The 13,357-nt window shown below is 39.8% G+C and overlaps 1 long non-coding RNA gene across 1 annotated transcript; it reads right to left on the bottom strand.

The window, feature by feature from the left end:
- Positions 1 to 996: 996 nt before the first annotated feature.
- LOC141317250 (uncharacterized) lies at positions 997 to 12,506 on the bottom strand. Its single transcript, XR_012351759.1, has 3 exons — positions 12,337 to 12,506; positions 11,700 to 11,813; positions 997 to 1,120 (listed from the first exon to the last, which is right to left on the bottom strand). It is a non-coding gene; the product is annotated as an uncharacterized lncRNA (long non-coding RNA).
- Positions 12,507 to 13,357: the final 851 nt, after the last annotated feature.

The raw sequence follows: 13,357 nt of genomic DNA, 5'->3' as shown, positions 1-13,357 counted from the left end.
TATTGATATATTAATTCCATCCTGCAAGCATAAATCAACGTATGTAGTTTTATTGTATTTATATTGATTTTATTTATGACATTTACTATTACTATTTAGTATTAGCTGTGTTTACTAATATCATGTGTATTTTATATAGTATTCTAAATGGAACAAAAAGTACTGTTGCATAGTCAGAAGCATAATGCCCAGATGAGAGAAGAAAAAAAAAAAACACAATCTGACCATATCAGCAGTGGAAAGCATCCTTAATTCATAACCTTTAAGCATTTCACACATCAGCAGAGATTAGGGAGGACATGAGCGCAATATCTAAACAAGAGCAAAGAACCATGACTGTTCTTATAGGAAGAAGTGTATTCAGCATACGTTTTAACGTGCAGGTCATTAATTTAGTGTTATCAGCCCGACGCAAGTGCTTTCCTTTCATCTCACGTTCTCCCACACGAAGGTGACTTTACGCCTGCCGCGCGCAACTGAACGACAGTGACACTGAAGGAATTAAAACAGAGGATAAAAAAGGAAGAGGCAAAGGGAGAATCGCTATTTGCATTCTTCCACCAAAGTTCCAGCACCCCTCCTATCACTCCGCATTGATTTTCTCATTCGCCTCATCCATCTTGATGCAAAAGGCCTTGATATTTTGACTAGCCGCTATCTCTCTTGTATCAGGAGGGTGCACATTATTTACTGCTGTCTGCTTGCGGTGAGTACACATTAATTAATCAATATGACGCTATTCTTCCGGACATGTAGCCAGCGAGTGGTGATACATCAGGGAGAGACGAGGCCAGCCGGAGGAACGGCTGCTACCTGAGAACCTGCCCCGGGGCCGAGAGATTACAGTATTCCCAGCAAGGACACTGCAGCTAACAAGAGGGTGATGAGAGACGACTGATGGCGGATGCGTAAATGGGACGGGTGAGGTCACTAGTCACTGTGATGAGAGTTGATTTTAAGTGCAAATGTTTGTATGCTGCATAAAAGGAGCACTACCTTCGGTTGCAGGAAAGAGATTCTGTCCCTCGCTGTTGGTTTCAGCCAGTTTGCCTGTCCGCAGCAAAACTTCAGCAAAGTCTTCTTGAGGGGTGTAGACGTATGAAGAATACACGTCTTCGGACTGAAAAATTAATAGAGGAGAACAAGTGATATTAGATTTTGGTTTTGGCTTGTGACATTTTTTTTTGCATTAAGCTTTGAAATTCTACCTGAAATATCGATTTCATGAGAGAAGCCAATACCTGTCAACTGAATTTTAAATTTAACAACGATTATGTTTATACTTTATCACCTAGTAGACTGTATAGAGTATAGAGCCTAAAAACAGAAGAATTTTGTTTTGTATTATTGTGACCAAATACAATTTACAATCAAATGTTTTTTTCTGAGTAAAAAAAAGAAAGAAAACGATTCTTTTACTCACCAAGGCTGCATTTATTGATCAAAAATACAGTAAAAACAGCAATATTGTAAAACTGTATATATATCAGAGGCGTTTACTCCGAGGAGGCATTATAGACTTATTTTGGAGTCTTATTTTGACCACGTGCTATGTCAAATAAGACTTAAAATGGCCTGAAAATATGACCCGTGGGAGTTTTTAGTGAGTAATCAGCTTGGTGAAATGTAAATCTCTGCAACTGTGACCAATATTTACCGAGCTTTGATGACTGATGATTCAAAAAAAATTGTTAAAAGTTCATACTTATATATTCATACTTGGCTTAAATAAAAGAATATTGATTACATTATTAATGTTAAAGTCCCCATGAAATCAAAATTAAAGTTTTTTGGCTTTTAGTATGAATATATTAGCCTTAAAGGGGTCATCCGAAGCCCATTTTCCACAAGTTAATATGATGCTTTAGGGTCCAAATGAAAAGTTTGCAATATACTTTGATTAAAAATTATCTATGGTAGTGTAAAAAAACACTCATTTTACCTGGTAAAAAATGCCTCTGTTCTCAGCAAGCGATATCAGTACCTGGCCCTTTAAATTATATGAACCTCTGCTCACCCCGCCCTTCAGTTCTGTGGGGCGTGTCATTACATAGCACACGGGGTGTTGCCTAGACAACAGTTGGGGGTAAAGTTGTATAGTTTGGGGGAAAATGGCAATTGGAGGGCTTTGAAGACACTGTACAACACTATCCATTTAAAATTTAATTTAAAAACTGGAGTTGGAACCGAAACAAGATGACACCCGCAAAGAAGTTCTGCAGTAGAGTACTGAGAGAGATACGAACGCGATGTGTTTACTGTGTTTACTGTGGTATTAGGGATGCTCATATTGACTGTTTAACCGTTAACCGACCGTAAGAATTTTAACCGATTATTACTATCAGTTAAATGGTTTAAATGTTTTTTTTTAATAGTCTATTTACGTTTGCTGCATGGTGAAAGAAAAAATAATGCTATATGTAAGTTATCTGTTTACTCAAGGGCGCGTGTGGAGACGTGCAGTGCGGCTGTACAGGCATATTTTGCTGAGCAAACACCTGCTTCACCTTCACTTAGTTAACTGATGTAGTATATGCAACACAATGGCAAGTGGTGATATTGGGTTATCAGAGAGTGAATCCGTGAGTGAATGTATTCAAATTCTGAATGGATTATAGTCTAGAAAGTGCGCAATAGGTGCTCCTCTTACAATCACTGGAAAGCTGTTACTCATTTTACTGTAGATTGTCACAATCCCACAATAGTTAATAAAACGTAATAAAATAACCTTTACACTGTATAATTAATCTCTTATTTACATCATGTCCACACTTTCTTTGTTTTAATGAGAGTGTTCGCGAACGTGTAGAAATCAGCAGAACTGAAACCAGCACTTTGGGTGGTGAGTGAATTGTAATGTAGCCGCCTCCGATTGGCCAATGCGACCATTAAATCAACAGATATGTCTGTGATTGGCTATTGCTGAACGCTGTAAAAACACGCTTCTCCACACCATATCATATGACCAGCGGACGAGAACTCGAGATCTTTGTCATTCACACACACTCCCAACACACATTTCAGTTCAAACAGCTTGTAAAAGTGCATGTGGCACCGGATGACCCCTTTAAGGTTATCTATAAGCTAGTGTGCTTCAAAACAACGACAAAATTCGTGTTTACAAGATATGGGCATTCAAAACTTACAGTCTCGTCACATGATCAATGTTGAAAATAATTGTCTGCTTAATATTTTTATGGAAGCATGTGATATTTTATATACATTTACATACTAAATAAATATACATATTTTTCAGAATTCTCTGATTGACAGAAAGTAAACAAAAACAGTACAAAAGTATTAATTTCCTACAAAAACATCTTATTGACCCCAAATGTTTGAATGTTAAATGTAACGTGTAATTATTGAAGGAAAAAGAAAATATTATATATCATATAATATTAGGGGTGTGACGAGACACTTATCTCACGAGACGAGATTTTGGGTTCACGAGAACGAGACGAGACGAGATTTAACTTTTTTAAAATAAATCCTCAATGAAATATATAGGGGACAATTGTATTTTATTCAACAAAAAACACAAAATGCAAAAAAAAATAAAATAAATGTAGGTGCATTTTGATATGAACTTGTACTTTATGAAATTAAACTTATATTTTAATGAATTATATGCAGTAATAAAAATGCTGCATGATTCTGGGTAAACTGAAAAACAATTGTCTTTTATAAACTGGAGATCACGATTCTGAAGAAAAAAAGGATTCGAAAATTAAACAAAATTACATAATTTACTAGTGGTTCTGAAATAATGTTCATTGCTTAAGTCTGAAAAAAAAAAAAATGAAGGAGCCCGTGTCTCAATTAATAAAGACTTTCACTATTGGAATCTCTTGAATGTTTAATTCAATGAAAAATACTTTTTTTAAACGTGCAGTTGTCGCCCTCTCCTGGTGAAGAGAATAAACGTTGCTCTACATACGTGTTATACTTTCGTTTTTGATCGCTACTGTAGACAATAAGTGTTTATATCCAAACTATAAGCTTTTATCCCAGTACTTATGTTATTTAAATGTCTGTAACAAAGACATGATGATGATTATGTGGTTAAAAAGACTGTTTGTGTTGCTTTCTGAAACCATAGCAGTAAGAATGCAGATTTGAATGTCTTCAATAACTTTCACATCGGCGTCAGTGGAGCGTGAAACAGTTGTAATAGACAATGCTGAATCGTTGTCATTCATGAATAAGATCGCATGGGTGTTTGAATAGAGATCGTGATATTTATTTATACTACAGGGCCGTTGAATGCTTGAATCTGATTGGCTGACGAACGTTCTAGAGGTGTGCATTATATTCAGGGATACGCACGGCGAACGTAGTTCCAGGCAGCTTTAGACCGCAGTGCATGTCTATATCACTTCGCCATACGATTTCAGTTATTTCAAAGGTCCTTACAGCCCAAAACAGCAAAATAACCAAAACCCACAATGACACTGGCCAAACTAATAAATACAGTAAACATCAGGATAAAAACGACAGATTATTTCCATGTTTTTTTCCACAATATATTACGTTTTATTATGTACGGAAAGCACAAACTCTCTTTCTCTCGCCCTCTCTCACTCACCTCACAGACGCACACACATAATTTACAGTTTGCTCTCACGTTAGCATTCGCGCTAATGTTGTTAGCGCTGCTCTGACGATTAACAACTTAAAAACGACATGACAGCTCTCACACGCGAGGTAACAACGGCGTGGTCTTGAAGAAAGTGAACTTAAAGTTTAACTGTTAGTAGAGACGATGCTGCCAGTCACCTTTGAGAGACACAGATGTGAGAGAGGTAAAGTCATACACTTAGTTTCTCTCCCTCACTCTTTCCGTCTGTCTGCTTGTCTTTCGGTCTGTCTAAACTTCATTATTAACGGCATTATTTTGCTATTAACAGCCCAAGCGTCGTTACTAGTTCTAAAATGACGTTTTGGAACTAGCAACGAAGCGGTTGAATGAGCTGCGTAAGAAATTAATCCTACTCACAATAGCGTTTTAAGGATAAAAACGGGACGAATGTCTTGAAATATATCATTTGATCGATGTCTTGAGGTGTGGTAACTGTAGTATAAGCGGAATAATTGACTTCGGTCCGTAGAATTCTACGAAAATAATGCACACCCGAGGTGTAACGGCCACTCCGCTTCGCGTCGTGACCGCATCACCACCTCGGGTGTGCATTATTTTCTAAGAATTCTACGGCCCGTCGTCAATTATTCCTTACATAACTATTAGTCATGCAGCCCTAATGTAAACACTGCAAAATGTTTTGCCATGATATCGCCACGTTCTCGCGAGACCAGTCAGATCTCGCGGGACACATCGGAGATCTCGTCACACCCCTATATAATATCACTTTTTAAGAAGCAGAAGTAGAACTTGGGTAGCATATTCTTAAAATGTGAAGGAACAGTTTATCAAAAACTCAAACTGTTTATCATCCTGGCGACAGTTTTGTAAGGAATAACAACTAGGGAAGTCAAATAACAAAATGATACCATACAAGTAAACAAATGTGGCCAACAAGATTTATTGTGCTATATTCTGAGTTTTTGAAGCCATCTGAAGAAATAGTCTGTTGTTATTCACCTAAACTTTTGACATCCCTGGGGCCGGTTGCATAAAAGGTTTAGACTAGTCTTACAAGTTAGTCATCTAATTTTTTTTCTTTAAGACCGGCCATAGTTTTTAAAATGCAGTTACATTTAAACGTAGATTGGTTTAAGTTGAATCCAAAAATAAACTGATTACTAGGGCTGCCCTCGATTCTAGTCGACTAGTAGTCTTTCATTTTAAGCATTAGTTGACAATTAGTTGCACGTTTATTAATAACATGTCGACGCAATCTTTCTAACCTGCGTCCCATCCACACCTCTTCCACTGAACCTTTCTCTTTCATGGTTGGACTTTGGAACTGTCAGTGAGCTGTCAACAAAGCTGACTTCATTTCGGCATTTTCTTTGCAATCTGGCCTGAGCATCCTAGGTTTGACTGAGACCTGGATATGTCCAGAAGACTCTGCAACCCCAGCCGCTCTGTCTAATAAATTCTCCTCCTCTCACACCCCTCGTCAGACTGGAAGGGGTGGGGGTACGGGATTCTTATTTCTAACAACTGGAAATACTCAACCCATTCTCCTCTATGCAATTATAACTCATTTGAATCTCATACAATCACTATAACATCTCCTATCAAACTCCATGTTGTGATAATTTACCGCCCTCCTAGTCAACTTGGCATCTTCTTAGAAGAGCTGGATGGGCTGCTGTCCTCTTTTCCAGAGGATGGCAGCCCACTTCTAGTCTTTGGGGACTTTAACATTCATCCTGACAAACCCTATGCTGCAGACTTCCATTCACTCCTTGCTTCATTTGACCTAAAACGCATTATCACTGCATACACTCATAAATCCGGCAACCAACTTGATCTCATTTACACACGAAATTGTATTTCAGACAACATTGTGGTCAAACCCCTACACATCTCTGACCACTTCTTCATTACACTTAACCTACATCTTGCTACTTGTGCACCCCCAACACCTCTACCTGTTACTTTTAGACGAAACCTACACTCTCTCTCACCCTCCCACCTTTCTTCTTTAGTATCCTCCAATCTTCCCTCTCCAACCCACTTCTCATCCCTGGGCACTAAAGCAGCAACCGACACCTTATGCTCCACTCTTACCTCTTGTCTAGATGATATATGCCCTCTCTCCTCCAGGCTGCTCACCTTCACCTCCACACCTTCTCCAAGCAATTTCTCCTACAATCCTACCGGCGATCACACACATCATCAACACATATCTTCTCACAGGCAATTTCCCCACTACATTTAAGCAGGCCCGGGTAACCCCACTGCTCAAAAAACCTACACTTACACTTCACTCATTGACAACTACAGACCTGTCTCTTTTCTTTCCATTCATAGCAAAAACACTGGAACAAGCTGTTTTCAACCAGCTATCTTTATTCCTCTCGCAGAACAATCTACTGGATGCTAACCAGTCAGGGTTTAGGAGTGGCCATTCAACTGAGACTGCGCTACTGTCTGTCACTGAAGCCTTGCGGGCTGCAAAAGCTGATTCCAAATCATCAGTACTAATTTTGCTAGACCTATCTGCAGCCTTTGACACGGTGAATCACCAGATCCTCCTGTCCACCCTCTCATCGCTGGGCATCACAGGGACTTCACTTCACTGGTTCAAATCCTATCTCTCTGGTAGGTCTTTCAGAGTGGCCTGGGGAGGGGAGGTATCTAAAACTCATCAACTGGTCACTGGGGTTCCTCAGGGATCAGTTCTTGGACCCCTCCTCTTCTCCATATACACTACATCTCTGGGCCCCATCATACAGGCACATGGCTTCTCCTACCATTGCTATGCTGATGACACACAGCTCTATCTTTCATTCAAACCAGATGATACATCAGTAGCTGCACGGATCTCTGGCTGCCTGGCGGATATCTCTGCATGGATGAAGGAACACCATCTACAGCTTAATCTTGCAAAGACTGAGCTCCTTGTCTTTCCTGCCACTTCAACTCTACAGCATGACTTCTCCATCCAGTTAGGTTCATCAACAATTACCCCATCGACTTCAGCCAGAAATCTGGGTGTAATCTTTGACAACCAATTGACTTTTAAAGACCACATAGCTAAAACTGCTTGATCTTGCAGGTTTGCATTGCACAACATCAGAAAGATTAGGCCCTTCCTAACAGAGCATGCTGCACAACTCCTCGTCCAGGCCCTGGTCATTTCCAGGCTGGACTACTGCAATGCTCTATTAGCCGGTCTTCCAGCATGTACAATCAGACCTCTACAAATGATTCAGAATGCAGCAGCACGTCTGGTCTTCAATGAGCCCAAAAAGGCCCATGTCACACCTCTCTTTATATGCTGGCATATAGGAAAGTCACCGGCTCATCACCTGCTTACCTCCATTCACTACTACGCATCTACACTCTCTCCAGAAGGCTGAGATCCTCTAGTGAAAGACGCCTCATTGTACCACCACAGAGAGGCATGAAATCACTTTCCAGAACATTCTCGTTCAACGTTCCTGCCTGGTGGAATGATCTTCCCACCCCTCTCCGGAATGCAGACTCCTTAACAGCTTTCAAGCGACTGCTGAAAACCCATCTTTTTCGACACTATTTGACTCAATAATATTATATATAAAAAAAAATTGTTCTCCTCTCTTTCTTGATCTTCCCTTTCTAGCCTGTACTCATCTAACAACGCCTAATATATGGTATTTTTGAGCACTTCCTATGTTGATCTGCCTCCTTAGGATGAATCACTTGTTGTATTCCCAATTTGTAAGTCGCTTTGGATAAAAGCGTCTGCTAAATGAATAAATGTAAATGTAAATGTAAATGTAATAAACCATATGAATGAAAATAAATGATCCTTTAATTGCCTACATAGCTTAATAAGCATGAGGGAAAAAAAGCTTGCGCTGACAGATATAATAATTATGAACGTGTCAGGGAAAAACAGCAAAGAGACTGCATTAACGTTTTTAGAAGATATTGATAAACTAGTGCTTTATTTGTTTTCGGGTAAAAAGATGAATTCGGCAACACAGCAGACTGAGACCGAGAAAGTACATCCTGTTTGCTTTCATTATTTTACAAAAGCAACATTTCGTTGTTATTCTGAGTGTACACAGATGTATTACTTTTATTTGTATGACAAAAAATGAGCACCGACGCCTCCATCTGTCATGCAGTAACCATTTTTCTAGGTTAACATTAGATTGAGCGGCCATGTAAAGTTACTACTACTTGAATATTTCAGATGATGAGCTACTGTATATTCGATCAATTAATGAATGACTGCAATTGTTTGAATGTCCTGCCCAATGTATTAACATGTAGACCAGCCTTTAACAATCTGTCTGTGTGACTGTCACATCCTGTGGAAATTTTTTTCTGCCAACCAAGCCTCTTTCCGCCAGCTAATGGTTAGTCGACTTTTAGGGGACAGCGAGATTTCATACGGATTACATAATCTGAGAATATCTATTTTCAGTTTGAATTGGTTCATTTAAAAGTAGACATTTCACTCTCTATAGATATATTTATATTCAGACATTTCATGTCTGTAAGGCAAGTATACACAGAGTTTCAAACTTTTGCGCTCAAGTTCACAGAGGCAGAGGCGGCAGAAAGTGCATCCTGTTTGCTGTCATTATTTTACAAAAGCACAACATTTCGTTGTTATTCTGAGTGCACAGAATAACCCTAACCATTATTTTACAAAAGCACAAGCCTCCGTCTGTCATGCAGTAAGTGCACTACTGTTCAGCTTCCACACTCTGCACAGACACTTTAATTAGGGGCAGCTCTATTTCATACGGATTACATAATCTGAGAATATCTATCTAGAATATCGTTGCAGCGGTTTATGAGCATCAGACACGCCCTGGCGGAGTTCACTGATCCCGTCTTCGTTGATCTGCCTTCAGATCGATGTGATTTACATATTTAGACAGATTAACAGATATAGAATTTATTTGCTATATTTTTATTTGTATGATTATTTTTAATGGATACAAACAGTAGATACTTAAAGGGACAGGTTTAGTGAGTGGTCTTTGTTTGGTACAGCAGGTTCACTTATTTAAGAAAAAGTACTCTGAAGTTGTAATGAATGTCTAAAGTAAAGAATTCAGGAACTTTAAATATGTATATGTATATATATTATTTAAAAAGTTAGAATTGAGCAGAGGTTTTCTTTTAAGGTTATAAAGTATGGCTTGAATAATATGGCAAAACAAATGTTTTGGTTAATTAAAAAGGTTTTAAAATAAACACATTTCTCTTTACTGCTGAAGTACAGTCAGGCATAGGGGGGCCTTGCAAAATTGACCGGAGAAGGAGGGGGGCCCCGGAGTAAAAAAGGATGAGAATCCCTAAATTAGTTCACTTAAAAGTAGAGATTTCACTCTCTATAGATATATTTTTCATGTATTTAAGGCAAGTTTCGCACTCAAGAGACCGAGATGGCAGAAAGCGCATCCTGTTTGCTTTCATTATTTTACAAAAGCGCAACATTTTTTTGTTATTGTGAGTGCCTTTCTGCGACTAAGCGACTAATAAAATTTTTGTCGACCAAGCCTCTAATAAAACCTAATAGTCAGTCAGCTATTAGGGGGCAGCCCTATATTCAGTCGTGGCCAAAAGTTTTGAGAATTACATAAATATTGGAAATTTAAAAAATTGCTGCTTAAGTTTTTATAATAGCAATTTGCATATACTCCAGAATGTTATGAAGAGTGATCAGATGAATTGCATAGTCCTTCTTTGCCATGAAAATTAACTTAATCCCAAAAAAACCTTTCCACTGCATTGTTAAGAAGGCTTCAGGGCGTCCAAGAAAGTCCAGCAAGTGCCAGGATAGTTTCCTAAAGAGGATTCAGCTGCAGGAATGGCAGCAGGTGTGAGCGCATCTGCACGCACAGTGAGGCCAAGACTTTTGGAAGATGGCCTGGTGTCAAGAAGGGCAGCAAAGAAGCCACTTCTCTTCAAAAAAAAACATCAGGGACAGATTGATCTTCTGCAAAAAATATGGCGAATGGACTGCTGAGGACTGGGGCAAAGTCATATTCTCCGATGAAGCCTCTTTCCGATTGTTTGGGGCATCTGGAAAAAAGCTTGTCCGGAGAAGAAAAGGTGAGCGCTACCATCAGTCCTGTGTCATGCCAACAGTAAAGCATCCTGAGACCATTCATGTGTGGGGTTGCTTCTCATCCAAGGGAGTGGGCTCACTCACAATTTTGCCCAAAAACACAGCCATGAATAAAGAATGGTACCAAAACACCCTCCAACAGCAACTTCTTCCAACAATCCAACAATAGTTTGGTGAAGAACAATGCATTTTCCAGCACGATGGAGCACCGTGCCATAAGGCAAAAGTGATAACTAAGTGGCTCGGGCACCAAAACGTTGAATTTTTGGGTCCATATCTGGAAACTCCCCAGATCTTAAAACTTGTGGTCAATCCTCAAGAGGCGGGTGGACAAACAAAAACCCACTAATTCTGACAAACTCCAAGAAGTGATTATGAAAGAATGGGTTGCTATCAGTCAGGATTTGGCCCAGAAGTTGATTGAGAGCATGCCCAGTCGAATTGCAGAGGTCCTGAAAAAGAAGGGCCAACACTGCAAATACTGACTCTTTGCATAAATGTCATGTAATTGTAGATAAAAGCCTTTGAAACGTATGAAGTGCTTGTAATTATATTTCAGTACATCACAGAAACAACTGAAACAAAGATCTTAAAGCAGTTGAGCAGCAAACTTTGTGAAAACTAAAATTTGTGTCATTCTCAAAACTTTTGGCCACGACTGTACTTAAGACACAGTCTTAACATAAAAGATAAGTTTACGCAATTAGCCCCTGATTAGAAGTTTGAAAGCTTAAGATTCATTGCACAGAAAACAGTGACCAGTATATTACTCAAAATGTCTCCTTTTGTGCTATAATGAAGAAAGTCCACATGAAGGTAATTAAATGAAGACAAACTATCCTTAACCTGCCCAAAATGTCATATTTTTCATCATTATAGCTGAGATTTTGTCAAGACATTGGAATGACAGAGAGAGAGGAAAAAATAAAGCTGTAGGAGAAAAACACAAACAGATGAGAGCCAGAAGGAAGGAGATATAGTGAAATGTACCGTATTGACGTATGGATCGTCGAACAGCTCCTCATAGAAAGGACTGCACCCCTGCCTTTCCAGATCTGCGTTCTGATTGGCCGCACCAGTACGGCTTCTTTCCGCGGCTTGTCCCTGAGAGGAGATAAACGTTCATTAAACATTCATAGAATATTCATAAAACATTCACAGACACGCATGCAGGAGCCATTAATGTTTCAGCCACGCTCATAAACGTTCGTAAGGCGCCAGAGCCTTCTGCCAAGGACAGGGGGAGTTTTGGATTCTGGCCTTGAGAGACAGTCACTATGGAAGGCCATTAGAAATGCACAAGCTACAGCTTGTCATCGACCAATTCGCAGGAAGGGATCGGGCAAATCTCACAGATGGAGGACACAGAAATGGGAACTCAAAAAACAAACCGCTTCACAAAGAGACACGCAGACGTTCGAGAAGTTCGGTTCAATCATGCCAGGTTTTAATGGCCTAACAAAACCTGGCAAAAAATGTGCAGGCGAGTCTCACTCTTGAGCTTTGTCCAACCTGTTCCTGGCGGTTGTGTTTTGAAGAGGAGTGATGCATAATGGAGCGAGGAGCGTGGTTACACTTCAGACAGCGGCGAACAAAACCTTTCAGGCTGAATTTAAATGGAACTTACGTGCAGTGGGCGAAGTAAGCTGAGGGACTCCCTCCACCAATGGGAGTCACTGACGGCGGTCAGTACGGCTCTGGTGGTCGTGGTGGTGTTGGTCAGTACCTCTATGGTGCGGGCTGTGGTTCTGTGCAGCAGGTCTGTGGGGTTAATTGATCCAGGAGCAGCAGCTCCGGTCTGCTGTGGGCAGACAAAAAAGGTTATACATGAGCTGTACTGATCAAATTACAGTGGTTATAGCTGAACTACAGTATATACACAGTAGGATTGTTTCTTTCTACAGACACCTTTGACTTTCTCACTAGGGGGTTTGAGATGGTATTTTCTGAAACCTGCTGTGAAACAAAAGAAGCTTTTTTGAAAAGTTCTTTATTGATAAATCAAACCAGAAGCATGATGCTGTGATGTAATGCACAATATAACCAAAAGAATATGGTTGGCTGGAGTATTTATTTTATCTTATCTTATGTTGCTTGTTGTGAATCTGACTCATTTGTTAAGACCTCACTTCCTTCCTTTGTCCCTTTTCTGCCTTGGTGAGGTGTGGGTGTTTGAATGGGCACCCAACCATGTCCCTTGAGTCCTTTCCTTAGGATGTGTTAAAGGAGAACTCCGGTGTGATATTGACCTAAAGTGTATTGAATCATGATACCGAGTGTAAACGTACCTTGCATATCTCATCTCGTCTTGTCCACTGCTGTCCGAAATCTGGGGTCAGTTAGCCGATGCTCACAACAGCTTGTCAATGAGATCAATGGGGCATCGAAGCAGTCATGTAAATAAATCACTGTTTTACGCCATTTACGAGGCACAAAGTAGCGCCACACTTCATCGGTAGACTTCCAAGGGCCCCGACATTTAAAACGCGACATTGAAAACTCATAAAAAGCACCGGTAGTTTATTTACGAGAAGATTTATACAGACAGTAACGGCAAGAAGTTTAGCGGCCGTCGCCATCTTGAATGTAGTCACGTTAAGTCGAGTGACGAGCAGGAAGGAACGTATCAGGTTTTCAACTTATCAGGT

This window comes from Garra rufa, unplaced genomic scaffold (assembly GCF_049309525.1).
Source record: "Garra rufa unplaced genomic scaffold, GarRuf1.0 hap1_unplaced_561, whole genome shotgun sequence".
Lineage (NCBI taxonomy): Eukaryota > Metazoa > Chordata > Actinopteri > Cypriniformes > Cyprinidae > Garra > Garra rufa.
Note: the sequence above shows the minus strand (reverse complement) of the source record. Positions and strands in the feature narration are given on the sequence as shown.